At 41.2% G+C, this 18188-nt stretch overlaps 1 non-coding gene across 1 annotated transcript; it reads left to right on the top strand.

Annotated features, from left to right (window-relative positions):
• Window positions 1–17814: 17814 nt before the first annotated feature.
• LOC140317279 (U5 spliceosomal RNA) lies at window positions 17815–17929 on the top strand. Its single transcript, XR_011917607.1, has one exon. It is a non-coding gene; the product is annotated as a U5 spliceosomal RNA (small nuclear RNA).
• Window positions 17930–18188: the final 259 nt, after the last annotated feature.

Here is an 18188-nt window from a genome sequence, read left to right as displayed (position 1 = left end):
GATGTCAAATTCACCGAATTAGGATTATTCGGTATTCGGCCAATCGAGCTGTAGCAGCTTCGGTAAAAGAGTATAAGTTGAAGAGTTTGTGAATAAAGGTGTGCGCACACATAGTGAGCTGTAGGAAAATAGGCAGGGAGCAATGCCGGCTGGGGTATATGTTCTTGTATGTTGTCTGACTGTTTGATTTGAATGTGTTGTGTAAGTGTCCTGTTGAATGTTACATGTTTGGGCTTTGACACTTCACGGTGGTTGTTAACTGTGTGGTGTGTCCTGAAATGTTATATGTTTGGGCTGTGTGACATGCTTAATGCTTGTCAGTAGCTACCCACTTATTCATATATAGCAACTGACAACATAAGAAGTCTGGACATACTTTGATAGTAGTTGTAGAAGTATCCTTATTGATAATAGATAAACTAATTCATAGTGATAGAACAGTAGATGAACAGGTGCCTGCACATGTCTCACGAAAATAAAATGGGTGTATGATTGCTGACGGCAGAGCAATACTGCCAAACTTATGAGTTCTTGTGGCAAACTTGATTCAGTGTCTTGACGTGTATACGCTGTTTCGCTGACTTGATTGTCACAAGAAACAAAGTGTGTTTGATAAGATCCGACCATTTTATTACGGGAGGATCAGTATGTATGGATTCTGATGTGACTGATAAACCCATTCGTATCGTAAGCATAATCTAATACGTGAGACAACGCCCTGGCACACAATCAAAAAAAAAAAGAGAGAGCGGTTTTGTGTCCCCACAGTCCATAATGTAGAAAAGAGAGAAAAAAGCCTTTCTGATTTGGTGTGTGTTCTCACAGTGCAGAGTGTAGAGAAAAGAGAGAAAAGAAAGCCGTTTTGGTGTCACGGGTGTTGTAACTTACACACACACATTTCTGAATTGAGAAAGGAAATTATTTTAGAGGAAGCACTAGAGTTTAGATCCCACATTTGTTGATAGGCATTCATTTATTTCTTCACTTCTGATGAAGTTTCAACAATAAACAACAAACTTTGTATTATGAGAAAGAACCAGACTCATTCTTCAGGAATCCGAAAATAAGCTCTATTTTACGAGTTATGCACGAATTCGGATTCTCCTATAAAACCTTAACTCTAACCAAGTTAAGACTGCTTTGTCCTTCATATTTATTCATGTCTAATCAAGTTTCAACGATAAACAACGTTGTACTTTGTACTTCTTCAGCAATAAGCATCTCTCGACATATGACGAAATACAGATTTTGCTATAAAATTAATTCCTTCTATCAGCCTGACTCAAAACTGTTTGTCCTCCTTATTTATCCACTTCAAATCAAGTTTCAACAATTAAAAAAATGTTGTAGTTTGAGAAAAAACAACTTAATCTTAAGCAATCAGTAGGGTAAGAAAGGGTAAGAAAAGGTGCAAATGCCAACCATACATCACTAAAAGGTGGAGCGGAAGTATTCGGCTGCAAGTAGGTGCGAATGCCTGACAATGTATGATCAAAAGAGGGAGCGGAGGTTTTCGGCTGCAAGGTCTGAATGTCCGACCATAATTTGTAAAAACCGGGGAAGAAAAGGCTCGAAAGCCCGACTATACACCATCAAAAGCGGGAGCGGAGGTGTTCGGCTGCAAGTAGGTGTGAATGTTCGACCATAATTTGTAAAAAGCGGGTAAGAAAAGGTTCGAATGCCCGACTATATATTAACCAAAGCAGGAGGAGAGGTCTTCGGATAAGAGTGGGTGAGAATTTACAACCATAATCTATAAAATGCGGTGAAAAAAAAGGTGTGAATACCCCATAGAACACTAAAAGGTAGAGCGGAAGTGTTCGGCTGCAAGAAGGTGTGAATGTCTGACCATAGTTTGTAAAAAGCGGGTAAGAAAAGGTTCGAATGCCCGAACATGCACCATCAAAGGAGGGAGCGGAGGTGTTCCGCTGTAAGAAGGTGTGAATGTCCGACCATAGTTGGCAAAAAGCAGGTAAGAAAAGGTTAAAATACCCGATTGTACACAATCAATAGCGGGAGCAGAGTTGTTCCGCTACTATAAGGTGTGAAAGTCCGACCATGGTTTGTAAAAAGCGGGTAAGAAAAGGTGCGAATGCCCGACAATGTATGATCAAAAGAGGGAGCGGAGGTTTTCGGCTGAAACAAGGTCTGAATGTCCATCCATATTTTGTAAAAATCTGGGAAGAAAAGGCTCGAAAGCCCGACTATACACCATCAACAGCTGGAGCGGAGGTGTTCAGCTGCAAGAAGGTCTGAATGTCCATCAATAATTGCTAGAAAACATGGAAGAGAATTTTCGAATATCAAACCGCACATGATCATAAGCGGGAGAGGAGGTGTTCAAATGCAAGAAGGGGTGAACGTCCACCCATAATTACTGCAAAATGGGTAAGAAAAGGTACGAATGCCCAACCATACATGATCCTAACAGGGAGCGGAGGTGTTTGGCTGCGACAAGGTGTGTTTCTCCACCCATAATTAACGAAAAGCGGGCAACAAGTAGGTTTGAATACCCATCATCAAAAGCAGGAGTGGATGTGTTCGGCTACAAGAAGGTTTGAATGTCTGACCATAGTTTGTAAAAAGCGGGTAAGAAAAGGTTCGAGTGCCCGAACATACACCATCAAAAGAGGGAGCGGAGGTGTTCCGCTGTAAGACGGTGTGAATGTCCAACCATAGTTGGTAAAAAGCGGGTAAGAAAAGGTTAAAATACCCGACTGTACACAATCAATAGCGGGAGCGGAGTTGTTCGGCTACAAGAAGGTGTGAAAGTCCGACCATGGTTTGTAAAAAGCGGGTAAGAAAAGGTGCGAATGCCCGACAATGTATGATCAAAAGAGGGAGTGGAGGTTTTTGGCTGCAAGAAGGTCTGAATGTCCAACCATAATTTGTAAAAACCGGGGAAGAAAAGGCTCGAAAGCCCGACTATACACCATCAAAAGTGGGAGCGGAGGTGTTCAGCTTCAAGACGGTCTGAATGTCCATCAATAATTGCTAGAAAACATGAAAGAAAATTTTCGAATATCAAACTGCACATGATCATAAGCAGGAGAGGAGGTGTTCAGCTGCAAGAAGGTGTGAATGTCTACCCATAATTACTGAAAAATGGGTAAGAAAAGGTGCGAATGCCTAACCATACATCATCAAAAGAGGGAGCGGAGGTGTTCCGCTGTAAGACGGTGTGAATGTCCGACCATAGATGGTAAAAAGCGGGTAAGAAAAGGTTAAATTACCCGACTGTACACAATCAAAAGAGGGAGCGGAGTTGTTCAGCTAAGAGAAGGTGTGAAAGTCCGACCTTGGTTTGTAAAAAGCGGGTAAGAAAAGGTTCGTATGCCCGAATATACACCATCAAAAGCGGAAGCGGAGGTGTTCGGCTGCAAGATATTGTGAACGTCCGACCAAAGTTTGTAAAAAGCAGTTAAGAAAAGGTTCGAATATCTAACCAAACATAAGAATGAGTCTTTTCCGCTGTAGAATGCCCGACTTTAGACCATCAAATGCGGGAGCGGAGGTGTTCGGCTCTGAGTAGGTGTGAATGTCCGACCATAATTGCTGAAGAATGTGTTAGAAAAGGTAAGAATGCTGGACCATACATCATCAAAAGCGGTAGAGATGGTGTTCGGCTGCAAAAAGGTGTGACTGTTCGACTAAAGTTTGTAAAAAGTGGGTAAGACAAAGTGCGAATGCCTGACAATGTATGATCAAAAGCGGGAGCGGAGGTGTTCAGCTGCAAGAAGGTCTACATGTCCATCAATAATTGCTAGAAAACATGAAAGAAACTTTTCGAAAATCAAACCGCACATGATCATAAGTGGGATAGGAGGTGTTCAGCTGCAAGGTGTGAATGTCCACCCATAATTCCTGAAAAATGGGCAAAAAAAAGGTGTGAATGCCCAACCATACATCATCAAAAGCAGGAGTGGAAGTGTTCAGCTACAAGAAGGTGTGAACGTCCAACCAAAATATGTAAAAAGAAGTTAAGAAAAGGTTCGAATATCCAACCAAACATAATCAAAAGCGGGAGCAGAGCTGTTCGACTGCAAGTAGGTGTGAATGTCAGATCATAATTTGCAAAAAGCTGATGAGAAAGGGTGAGAATGCCCGACTATACATCATCAAATGCGGGAGCGGAGTTGTTCGGCTGTGAGTAGGTGTGAATCTCCGACCATAATTGCTGAAAAATGTGTTAGAAAAGGTAAAAATGCCGGTCCATACATCATCAAAAGCGAGAGAGGTTTTGTTCGGCTGCAAGTAGGTGTGAATGTCCAGCCATAATTACTCACAAACGGGTAAGAAAAGGTAGTATTGCCAGACCATATATGATCAAAACAGGGAGCGGAGGTGGTTCAGCTGCAAGAAGGTTTGAATGTCAAACTAAAGTTCAAATATATTAACAAAAGCGGGAGGAGAGGTCTTCGGATGAAATTGGTTGAAAATTTCCAACCTTAATGTATAAAATGCGGTGAAAAAAAAGGTGTGATAGAACACTAAAAGGTGGAGCGGAAGTGTTCGGCTGCAAGAAGGTGTGAATGTCCGACTATATTTGGTGAAAAGCAGGTGAAGCAAGGTCTGAATGCCCAACCTTACATCATCAAAAGCAAGATCAGAGTTGTTTGGCTGCAAGAAGGCCATAGTTTGCCAAAAGCGGGTTAGGTGCGAATGTCCGACTAAATATCAACAAAATTTGGGGCGGAGGTTTTCGGATGCAAGTGGGTGGGAATATCCCACCATACAAGTATGGTGGAGAGGAAGCTGTGAATAGCCGACCATAGTTTGGAAAAAGCGGGTAAGAAAAGGTTTGAATGCCCGAACATACACCATCAAAAGAGGGAGCGGAGGTGTTCCGCTGTACGAAGGTGTGAATGTCCGACCATACTTGGTAAAAAGCGGGTAAGAAAAGGTTAAAATGCCCGACTGTACACAATCAATAGCGGGAGCGGATGTGTTCGGCTACAAGAAGGTGTGACAGTCCGACCATGGTTTGTAAAAAGCGGGTAAGAAAAGGTGCGAATGTCCGAAAATGTATGATCAAAAGAGAGAGCGGAGGTTTTCGGATACACGAAGGTTTGAATGTCCTACCATAGTTTGTAAATAGCGGGTAAGAAAAGGTTCGAATGCCCGACTATACACCATAAAAAGCGGGAGCGGAGGTGTTCCGCTGTAAGACGGTGTGAATGTCCGACCATAGTTGGTAAAAAGCGGGTAAGAAAAGGTTAAAATACCCGACTGTACACAATCAATAGCGGGAGCGGAAGTGTTCGGCTACAAGAAGGTGTGATAAATATGAAGGACAAAGCAGTTCCCACTTGCCCATAAGAAAATAAGCTTATTCTCGGATTCCTGATCCTTCAGTGTTGCTCTTTCTTCTACTGCAAAATACAGTGTTGTTCTTTGTTGAAGTCGATCTAGACATTGATAAATATGAAGGAAAAAGCAGTTTTAACTTGGTTTGAGTGAATGAATTCATTTTATACATAAAATCCGAAATCGTGCAGAACTCATGAAAATAAGCTTATTCTCGGATTCCTAAAACTTTTGATTGGCTCTTTCTTTTACTGCAAAGTACAACGTTGTTTTTTTGTTTAAATCTATCGAGACATTGATAAATATGAAGGTAAAAGCCGTTTTAACATAGTTTGAGTGAAGGAATTGATTTTATAGAAAAAATCCCAAATCATGCAGAACTCCTCAAAAGGGGCGTATGGCTTAATCACAAGTGTGGTTCTTTCTCATTCAGGGTAGTATGAGGAAGTTTATGCTTGAAATATATGTAGAAATGGGTACATATGAAGGACAAAGCAGTGTTAACTTAGTTTGAGAGAAGGAATTCATTTTATACATAAAATCCCAAATCATGCAGAACGTATGAAAAGAAGCTTATTCTCGGATTCCTGATCCTTCAGTTTTGCTCTTTCTTCTACTGCAAAATACAATGTTGTTCTTTGTTGAAGTCGATCTAGACATTGATAAATATGAAGGAAAAAGCAGTTTTAACTTGGTTTGAGTGAATGAATTCATTTTATACATAAAATCCGAAATCGTGCAGAACTCATGAAAATAAGCTTATTCTCGGATTCCTAAAACTTTTGATTTGCTCTTTCTTTTATTGCAAAGTACAACGTTGTTTTTTTGCTTAAATCTATTGAGACATTGATAAATATGAAGGTAAAAGCCGTTTTAACATAGTTTGAGTGAAGGAATTAATTTTATAGATAAAATCCCAAATCATGCAGAACTCCTCAAAAGGGAGGTATGGCTTAATCACAAGTGTGGCTCTTTCTCATTCAGGGTAGTATGAGGAAGTTTATGCTTGAAATATATATAGAAATGGGTACATATGAAGGACAAAGCAGTGTTAACTTAGTTTGAGAGAAGGAATTCATTTTATACATAAAATCCCAAATCATGCAGAACGTATGAAAAGAAGCTTATTCTCGGATTCCTGATCCTTCAGTTTTGCTCTTTCTTCTACTGCAAAATACAATGTTGTTCTTTGTTGAAGTCGATCTAGACATTGATAAATATGAAGGAAAAAGCAGTTTTAACTTGGTTTGAGTGAATGAATTCATTTTATACATAAAATCCGAAATCGTGCAGAACTCATGAAAATAAGCTTATTCTCGGATTCCTAAAACTTTTGATTTGCTCTTTCTTTTATTGCAAAGTACAACGTTGTTTTTTTGCTTAAATCTATTGAGACATTGATAAATATGAAGGTAAAAGCCGTTTTAACATAGTTTGAGTGAAGGAATTAATTTTATAGATAAAATCCCAAATCATGCAGAACTCCTCAAAAGGGAGGTATGGCTTAATCACAAGTGTGGCTCTTTCTCATTCAGGGTAGTATGAGGAAGTTTATGCTTGAAATATATATAGAAATGGGTACATATGAAGGACAAAGCAGTGTTAACTTAGTTTGAGAGAAGGAATTCATTTTATACATAAAATCCCAAATCATGCAGAACGTATGAAAAGAAGCTTATTCTCGGATTCCTGATCCTTCAGTTTTGCTCTTTCTTCTACTGCAAAATACAATGTTGTTCTTTGTTGAAGTCGATCTAGACATTGATAAATATGAAGGAAAAAGCAGTTTTAACTTGGTTTGAGTGAATGAATTCATTTTATACATAAAATCCGAAATCGTGCAGAACTCATGAAAATAAGCTTATTCTCGGATTCCTAAAACTTTTGATTTGCTCTTTCTTTTATTGCAAAGTACAACGTTGTTTTTTTGTTTAAATCTATTGAGACATTGATAAATATGAAGGTAAAAGCCGTTTTAACATAGTTTGAGTGAAGGAATTAATTTTATAGATAAAATCCCAAATCATGCAGAACTCCTCAAAAGGGAGGTATGGCTTAATCACAAGTGTGGCTCTTTCTCATTCAGGGTAGTATGAGGAAGTTTATGCTTGAAATATATGTAGAAATGGGTACATATGAAGGACAAAGCAGTGTTAACTTAGTTTGCGTGAAGAAATTCATTTTATACATAAAATCCGAAATCGTGCAGAACTCATGAAAATAAGCTTATTCTCGGATTCCTAAAACTTTTGATTTGCACTTTCTTTTACTGCAAAGTACAACGTTGTTTTTTGTTGAAATCTATCTAGACATTGATAAATACCAGCCGAAACTCTGCTGCCGCTTTTGATAATTTATGGTTGGGCATTCTTACCTTTTCTTACCCGCTTTTTACAAATTATGATCTTAGATTCACACCTACTTGCACTACTTACTACCTTCTCATCCACTTATGATCATGTGCGGTTGGGCTTTCGCACCTTTTCTTACCCATTTTTCAGTAATTATGGGTGGACATTCAGACCTTCTTGCAGCCGAAAACCTCCGCTCCTCTTTTGATCATACATTGTCGGGCATTCACACCTTGTCTTACCCGCTTTTTACAAACTTTAGTCGGTCATTCAAACCTTCTTGCAGCTGAACCACCTCCGCTCCCTGTTTTGATCATATATGGTCTGGCAATAGTACTTTTTCTTACCCGTTTGTGAGTAATTATGGCTGGACATTCACACCTACTTGCAGCCGAAAACAACCTCTCCCGCTTTTGATGATATATGGTCCGGCATTCTTACCTTTTCTAACACATTTTTCAGCAATTATGGTCGGACATTCACACCTACTCACAGACGAACACCTCCGCTCCCACATTTGATAGTGTATAGTCGGGCATTCTCACCCTTTCTCAACAGCTTTTTGCAAATTATGATCTGATATTCACACCTACTTGCAGTCGAACAGCTCTGCTCCCGCTTTTGATTATGTTTGGTAGGATATTCGAACATTTTCTTAATGCTTTTTACAAACTTTGGTCGGACGTTCACACCGTCTTGCAGCCGAACACCTCCGCTTCCGCTTTTGATGGTGTATAGTCGGGCATTCGAGCCTTTTCTTACCCACCTATTACTTACTATGGTTGGACATTCAAACCTTCTTGTAGCCGAACACATCCGCTCCTGCTTTTGATGATGTATGATTTGGCATTCGCACCTTTTCTTATCCATTTTTCAGTAATTATTGGTCGGACATTCAGACCTTCTTGCACCTGAACACCTCTGCTCCCGCTTTTGATGGTGTATAGTTGGGCTTTCGAGCCTTTTCTTCCCCGATTTTTACAAATTACGGTTGGACATTCAGACCTTGCAGCCGAAAACCTCCGCTCCCTCTTTTGATCATACATTGTCGGGCATTCGCCCCTTGTCTTACACGGTTTTTACAAACTTTAGTCAGACATTCACACCTTGCAGCTGAACCACCTCCACTCCCTGTTTTGATCATGTGTGGTCTGGAAATACTAACTTTTCTTCCCCCGTTTGTGAGTAATTATGGCTGGACATTCACATCTACTTGCAGCCGAAAAACAATCTCTCCCGCTTTTGATGATGTATTGTCCGGCATTCTAGTCTTTTCTATCACATTTTTCAGCAATTATGATCTGACATTCACACCTACTTGCAGTCGAACAGCTCTGCTCCCGCTTTTGATTATGTTCGGTTGGGTATTCAAACCTTTTCTTAACTGCTTTTTACAAACTTTGGTCGGACGTTCACACCTTCTTGCAGCCGAACACCCCCGCTTCCGCTTTTGATGGTATATATTCGGGTATTCGAACCTTCTCTTACCCGCTTTTTACAAACCATGGTTGGACTTTCATACCTTCTTGTAGCTGAACAACTCCACTCCTGCTTTTGATAATTTATGGTTGGACATTCGCATCTTTTCCTACCCATTTTTCAGTAATTATGGGTGGATATTCACATCTTCTTGCAGCTGAACACCTCCTCTCCCGCTAATGATCATGTAAGGTTTGATATTCGAAAATTTTCTTTCATGTTTTAAAGCAATTATTAATGGACATTCACACCTACTTGCAGCCGAACACCACCTCTCCCGCTTTTGATGATGTATGGACCGGCATTCTTACCTTTTCTAACACATTTTTCAGCAATTATGGTTGGAGAATCACACCTACTCACAGCCGAACAACTCCGCTACCGCATTTGATGGTGTATAGTCGGGATTTCTCACCCTTTTTCATCAGCTTTTTGCAAATTATTCTCTGACATTCACACCTACTTGCAGTCGAACAGCTCTGCTCCCGCTTTTGATTATGTTTGGTTAGATATTCGAACCTTTTCTTAACTGCTTTTTTACAAACTTTGGTCGGACGTTCACACCTTCTTGCAGCCGAACACCTACGCTTCCGGTTTTGATAGTGTATATTCGGGCATACGAACCTTTTCTTACCCGCTTTTTACAAACCATGGTCGGACTTTCACACCTTCTCTTAGCTGAACAACTCCGCTCCCTCTTTTGATTGTGTACAGTCGGGTATTTTAACCTTTTCTTACGCGCTTTTTACCAACTATGATCGGACATTCACACCGTCTTACAGCGGAACACCTCCGCTCCCTCTTTTGATGGTGTATGTTCGGGCATTCGAACCTTTTCTTACCCGCTTTTTACAAACCAGGGTCGGACTTTCACACCTTTTAGTAGCCGAACAACTCCGCTCCCGCTATTGATTGTGTACAGTCGGGTATTTTAACCTTTTCTTACCCGCTTTTTACCAACTATTGTCGGACATTCACACTGTCTTACAGCGGAACACCTCTCCCGCTTATGATCATGTACGGTTTGATATTCGAAAATTTACTTTCTTGTTTCAAAGCAATTATTGATGGACATTCAAACCGTCTTTTTGATGGTGTATAGTCGGGCTTTCGAGCCTTTTCTTCCTGGTTTTTACAAACCATGATCGGACTTTCACACCTTCTTGTAGCCGAACACATCCGCTCCCGCTATTGATTGTGTATAGTCGGGCATTCGAACCTTTTCTTACCCGCTTTTTACAAACTATGGTGGGACATTCAAACCTTCTTGTATCCGAAAACCTCCGCTCTCTCTTTTGATCATACATTGTCGGACATTCGCACCTTTTCTTACCCGCTTTTTACAAACCATGGTCGGACTTTCACACCTTCTTGTAGCCGAACACATCCGCTCCCGCTATTGATTGTGTACAGTCGGGTATTTTAACCTTTTCTTACCCGCTTTTTACCAACTATGGTCGGACATTCACACCTTCGTACAGCGGAACACCTCCGCTCCCTCTTTTGATGGTGTATGTTCGGGTATTCAAACCTTTTCTTACCCGCTTTTTCCAAACTATGGTCGGCTATTCACAGCTTCCTCTCCACCATACTTGTATGGTTGGATATTCACACCCACTTGCATCCGAAGACCTCTGCCCCAAATTTTGTTGATATTTAGTCGGACATTTGCACCTTACCCGCTTTTGGCAAACTATTGCCTTCTTGCAGCCAAACACCTCTGATCTCGCTTTTGATGATGTAAGGTTGGGCATTCAGACCTTGCTTCACCTGCTTTTCACCAAATATAGTCGGACATTCACACCTTCTTGCAGCCGAACACTTCCGCTCCACCTTTTAGTGTTCTATCACACCTTTTTTTCACCGCATTTTATACATTATGGTCGGAAATTTTCAACCACTCTCATCCGAAGACCTCTCCTCCCGCTTTCTTTAATATATTTGAACTTTAGTCGGAGACATTCAAACCTTCTTGCAGCTGAACCACCTCCGCTCCCTGTTTTGATCATATATGGTCTGGCAATACTACCTTTTCTTACCCGTTTGTGAGTAATTATGGCTGGACATTCACACCTACTTGCAGCCGAACACAACCTCTCTCGCTTTTGATGATGTATGGACCGGCATTTTTACCTTTTCTAACACATTTTTCAGCAATTATGGTCGGAGATTCACACCTACTCACAGCCGAACAACTCCGCTCCCGCATTTGATGATGTATAGTCGGGCATTCTCACCCTTTCTCATCAGCTTTTTGCAAATTATGATCTGACATTCACACCTACTTGCAGTCGAAAAGCTCTGCTCCCGCTTTTGATTATGTTTGGTTGGATATTCGAACCTTTTCTTAACTGCTTTTTACATATTTTGGTTGGACGTTCACACCTTCTTGTAGCCGAACACTTCCACTCCTGCTTTTGATGATGTATGGTTGGGCATTCACACCTTTTTTTTGCCCATTTTTCAGGAATTATGGGTGGACATTCACACCTTGCAGCTGAACACCTCCTATCCCACTTATGATCATGTGCGGTTTGATTTTCGAAAAGTTTCTTTCATGTTTTCTAGCAATTATTGATGGACATGTAGACCTTCTTGCAGCTGAACACCTCCGCTCCCGCTTTTGATCATACATTGTCAGGCATTCGCACCTTGTCTTACCCACTTTTTACAAACTTTAGTCGAACAGTCACACCTACTTGCAGCCGAACACAACCTCTCTCGCTTTTGATGATGTATGGACCGGCATTCTTACCTTTTCTAACACATTTTTCAGCAATTATGGTCGGAGATTCACACCTACTCACAGCCGAACAACTCCGCTCCCGCATTTGATGGTGTATAGTCGGGCATTCTCACCCTTTCTCATCAGCTTTTTGCAAATTATGATCTGACATTCACACCTACTTGCAGTCGAACAGCTCTGCTCCCGCTTTTGATTATGTTTGGTTGGATATTCGAACCTTTTCTTAACTGCTTTTTACAAACTTTGGTTGGACGTTCACACCTTCTTGTAGCCGAACACATGCACTCCTGCTTTTGATGATGTATGGTTGGGCATTCGCACCTTTTTTTTACCCATTTTTCAAGTATTATGGGTGGACATTCACACCTTCTTGCAGCTGAACACCTCCTCTCCCACTTATGATCATGTGTGGTTTGATTTTCGAAAATTTTCTTTCATAATTTCTAGCAATTATTGATGGACATTTAGACCTTCTTGCAGCTGAACACCACCTCTCCCGATTTTGATGATGTATGGACCGGCATTTTTACCTTTTCTAACACATTTTTCAGCAATTATGGTCGGAGATTCACACCTACTCACAGCCGAACAACTCCGCTCCCGCATTTGATGATGTTTGGTTAGATATTCGAACCTTTTCTTAACTGCTTTTTACAAACTTTGGTCGGACGTTCACACCTTCTTGCAGCCGAACACCTACGCTTCCGGTTTTGATAGTGTATATTCGGGCATACGAACCTTTTCTTACCCGCTTTTTACAAACCAAGGTCGGACTTTCACACCTTCTCTTAGCTGAACAACTCCGCTCCCTCTTTTGATTGTGTACAGTCGGGTAATTTAATCTTTTCTTACCCGCTTTTTACCATCTATGGTCGGACATTCACACCGTCTTACAGCGGAACACCTCCGCTCCCTCTTTTGATGATGTATGGTTAGGCATTCGCACCTTTTCTTACCCATTTTTCAGTAATTATGGGTAGACATTCACACCTTCTTGCAGCTGAACACCTCCTCTCCCGCTTATGATCATGTGCAGTTTGATATTCGAAAATTTTCTTTCATGTTTTCAAGCAATTATTGATGGACATTCAGACCGTCTTGCAGCTGAACACCTCCGCTCCCACTTTTGATGGTGTATAGTCGGGCTTTCGAGCCTTTTCTTCCCCGGTTTTTACAAATTATGGTTGGACATTCAGACCTTCTTGCAGCCGAAAACCTCCACTCCCTCTTTTGATCATACATTGTCGGGCATTCGCACCTTTTCTTACCCGCTTTTTACAAACCATGGTCGGACTTTCACACCTTTTAGTAGCCGAACAACTCCGCTCCCGCTATTGATTGTGTTCAGACCAGGCATTCAGACCTTGCTTCACCTGCTTTTCACCAAATATAGTCGGACATTCACACCCACTTGCATCCGAAGACCTCCGCCCCAAATTTTGTTGATATTTAGTCGGACATTCGCACCTTACCCGCTTTTGGCAAACTATGGCCTTCTTGCAGCCAAACACCTCTGATCTCGCTTTTGATGATGTAAGGTTGGGCATTCAGACCTTGCTTCACCTGCTTTTCACCAAATATAGTCGGACATTCACACCTTCTTGCAGCCGAACACTTCCGCTCCACCTTTTAGTGTTCTATCACACCTTTTTTTTCACCGCATTTTATACATTATGGTTGGAAATTTTCAACCACTCTCATCCGAAGACCTCTCCTCCCGCTTTTGTTAATATATTTGAACTTTAGTTGGACATTCAAACCTTCTTGCAGCTGAACCACCTCCGCTCCCTGTTTTGATCATATATGGTCTGATAATACTACCTTTTCTTACCCGTTTGTGAGTAATTATGGCTGGACATTCACACCTACTTGCAGCCGAACACAACCTCTCTCGCTTTTGATGATGTATGGACCGGCATTCTTACCTTTTCTAACACATTTTTCAGCAATTATGGTCGGAGATTCACACCTACTCACAGCCGAACAACTCCGCTCCCGCATTTGATGGTGTATAGTCGGGCATTCTCACCCTTTCTCATCAGCTTTTTGCAAATTATGATCTGACATTCACACCTACTTGCAGTCGAACAGCTCTGCTCCCGCTTTTGATTATGTATGGTTGGATATTCGAACCTTTTCTTAACTGCTTTTTACAAACTTTGGTTGGACGTTCACACCTTCTTGTAGCCGAACACATGCACTCCTGCTTTTGATGATGTATGGTTTGGCATTCGCACCTTTTTTTTACCCATTTTTCAGGTTTTATGGGTGGACATTCACACCTTCTTGCAGCTGAACACCTCCTCTCCCACTTATGATCATGTGTGGTTTGATTTTCGAAAATTTTCTTTCATGTTTTCTAGCAATTATTGATGGACATTTAGACCTTCTTGCAGCTGAACACCACCTCTCCCGATTTTGATTATGTATGGACCGGCATTTTTACCTTTTCTAACACATTTTTCAGCAATTATGGTTGGAGATTCACACCTACTCACAGCCGAACAACTCCGCTACCGCATTTGATGGTGTATAGTCGGGCATTCTCACCCTTTCTCATCAGCTTTTTGCAAATTATGATCTGACATTCACACCTACTTCCAGTCGAACAGCTCTGCTCCCGCTTTTGATTATGTTTGGTTAGATATTCGAACCTTTTCTTAACTGCTTTTTACAAACTTTGGTCGGACGTTCACAATATCTTGCAGCCGAACACATCCGCTTCCGCTTTTGATGGTGTATATTCGGGCATACGAACCTTTTCTTACCCGCTTTTTACAAACCAAGGTCGGACTTTCACACCTTCTCTTAGCTGAACAACTCCGCTCCCTCTTTTGATTGTGTACAGTCGGGTAATTTAACCTTTTCTTACCCGCTTTTTACCATCTATGGTCGGACATTCACACCGTCTTACAGCGGAACACCTCCGCTCCCTCTTTTGATGATGTATGGTTAGGCATTCGCACCTTTTCTTACCCATTTTTCAGTAATTATGGGTAGACATTCACACCTTCTTGCAGCTGAACACCTCCGCTCCCACTTTTGATGGTGTATAGTCGGGCTTTCGAGCCTTTTCTTCCCCGGTTTTTACAAATTATGGTTGGACATTCAGACCTTCTTGCAGCCGAAAACCTCCACTCCCTCTTTTGATCATACATTGTCGGGCATTCGCACCTTTTCTTACCCACTTTTTACAAACCATGGTCGGACTTTCACACCTTTTAGTAGCCGAACAACTCCGCTCCCGCTATTGATTGTGTACAGTCGGGTATTTTAACCTTTTCTTACCCGCTTTTTACCAACTATGGTTGGACATTCACACCTTCTTACAGCAGAACACCTCCGCTCCCTTTTTTGATTATGTATGGTTTGACATTCGCACCTTCTCTCACCCGCCTTTTACTATGGTCGGCCATTCACAGCTTCCTCTCCACCATACTTGTATGGTGGGATATTCACACCCACTTGCATCCGAAGACCTCCGCCCCCACTTTTGTTGATATTTAGTCGGTCATTCGCAGCTTACCCGCTTTTGGCAAACTATGGCCTTCTTGCAGCCAAACACCTCTGATCTCGCTTTTGATGATGTAAGGTTGGGCATTCAGACCTTGCTTCACCTGCTTTTCACCAAATATAGTCGGACATTCACACCTTCTTGCAGCCGAACACTTCCGCTTTTAGTGTTCTATGAGGCATTCACATATTTTTTTTCACCGTATTTTATAGATTATGGTTGGAAATTCTCACCCACTCTCATCCGAAGACCTCTCCTCCCGCTTTTGTTAATATATAGTCGGGCATTCTAACCTTTTCTTACCCGCTTTTTACAAATTATGGTCGAACATTCACACCTACTTGCAGCTGAATACTTCCGCTCCACCTTTTAGGTATGTATGGTTGGCATTTGCACCTCTTTTTATACTGATTGCTGAAGATTAAGTTGTTCTTTCTCAAACTACAAATTTTTTTTAATTGTTGAAACTTGATTTGAAGTGGATAAATAAGGAGGACAAACAGTTTCAAGTCAGGCTGATAGAAGGAATTAATTTTATAGCAAAATCTGTATTTCGTCATATGTCGAGAGATGCTTATTGCTGAAGAAGTTCTTTCTCATTCTACAAAGTACAACGTTGTTTATCGTTGAAACTTGATTAGACATGAATAAATATGAAGGACAAAGCAGTCTTAACTTGGTTTGAGTTAATGAATTCGTTTTATAGGAGAATCCGAATTCGTGCATAACTCATAAAATAGAGCTTATTTTCGGATTCCTGAAGAATGAGTCTGGTTCTTTCTCATAATACAAAGTTTGTTGTTTATTGTTGAAACTTCATCAGAAGTGAAGAAATAAATGAATGCCTATCAACAAATGTGGGATCTAATCTCTAGTGCTTCCTCTAAAATAATTTCCTTTCTCAATTTAGAAATGTGTGTGTGTAAGTCACAACACCTGTGACACCAAAACGGCTTTCTTTTCTCTACACTCTGCACTATGAGCACACACACCAAATCAGAAAGGGTTTTTTCTCTCTTTTCTACATTATGGACTGTGGGGACACAAAACCGCTCTCTCTCTTTTTTTTTTTTTATCGTGTGCCAGGGCGTTGTCTCACGTATTAGATTATGCTTAAGATACGAATGGGTTTATCAGTCACATCAGAATCCATACATACTGATCCTCCCGTAATAAAATGGTCGGATCTTATCAAACACACTTTGTTTCTTGTGACAATCAAGTCAGCGAAACAGCGTATACACGTCAAGACACTGAATCAAGTTTGCCACAAGAACTCATAAGTTTGGCAGTATTGCTCTGCCGTCAGCAATCATACACCCATTTTATTTTCGTGAGACATGTGCAAGCACCTGTTCATCTACTGTTCTATCACTATGAATTAGTGATCTATTATCAATAAGGATACTTCTACAACTACTATCAAAGTATGTCCGGACTTCTTATGTTGTCAGTTGCTATATATGAATAAGTGGGTAGCTACTGACAAGCATTAAGCATGTCACACAGCCCAAACATATAACATTTCAGGACACACCACACAGTTAACAACCACAGTGAAGCGTGTCAAAGCCCAAACATGTAACATTCAACAGGACACTTACACAACACATTCAAATCAAACAGTCAGACAACATACAAGAACATATACCCCAGCCGGCATTGCTCCCTGCCTATTTTCGTACAGCACACTATGTGTGCGCACACCTTTATTCACAAACTCTTCAACTTATACTCTTTTACCGAAGCTGCTACAGCTCGATTGGCCGAATACCCTTTGATCCTATTTCGGTGAATTTGACATCTGCCTTACATATAACAGATTAGCGGTTTAGCAGTTTTAATTTAGTTTGAGTGAAGGAATTCATTTTATAGCAAAATCCGAAATCGTGAAGAACTCATGAAAGTAAGCTTATTCTCGGATTCCTGAAACTTTAGATTTGCTCTTTCTTTTACTGCAAAGTACAACGTTGTTTTTTTTGTTTAAATCTTTCTAGACATGGTAAATATTAAGGACAAAGCAGTTTTCACATAGTTTGAGTGAAGGAATTCATTTTATAGATAAAATCCCAAGAGTCTGCTGAGAAAAGAGAGTGAATGCGAAGTAGACTTTAACACGGCTATGGGAGCGAGCCGAGTGTGGGCTAACCGGGAGAATTGCTTGAAAAAAACGCGACACCGAATGAGCGATCAGAACAAAGCCTCAATACGGGATTCTCGTGGTGTTTTTGTTGCTGCCTTGTCTTTTGCACAGAGTAAAAGACAAGGCAGCCATCGAATAGGGCCCGATTGTTCCTAGTTGGTCAGGCGAGGAGCAAGGGGGGGGGGAGCAAGCGTCTCAACCAAGCAAAGCTCACCATGGGGAAGGTGGCTATGCCAACTAGCCTGTTGCCCTGCTCCCGCAGTGACGGATAATCGTACTCTGGTTTCTCTTCATAACGTACAAGTCTTTCGCCTTTTACTAAAGATTTCTGTGGAGAGCAGCACTAATGAGTTGTTTCTATTTTTGGCAGGCTTTACCTTTGCGGGTAAAGCCCTTTCTGTCTGTGCAAAAGAAATCTTCTTACTGTGCAGAGTGACTTCTCTGAGTAGAGTCGCCTTACTTGTTGCGACTGTGCCGATGTTCGAAGCTGGAGTGCAAAGTTGTTGCTTGAATGGTGCTTGCTGGAGCGTGCGGGAGTGCAAAGTTATACCATTTAAAAGGGCTGAAGAGTGCTCAGTGCAGCGGGTGGGCGACACTCTGGCCACCTTGAAAACCGAGGTTACATCCACTACCAGGGGCAGCCCAAGT

Source organism: Leuresthes tenuis, unplaced genomic scaffold (genome assembly GCF_036924035.1).
Source record: "Leuresthes tenuis unplaced genomic scaffold, fLeuTen1.0.hap1 SCAF_10, whole genome shotgun sequence".
Classification (NCBI taxonomy): domain Eukaryota; kingdom Metazoa; phylum Chordata; class Actinopteri; order Atheriniformes; family Atherinopsidae; genus Leuresthes; species Leuresthes tenuis.
Note: the sequence above shows the minus strand (reverse complement) of the source record. Positions and strands in the feature narration are given on the sequence as shown.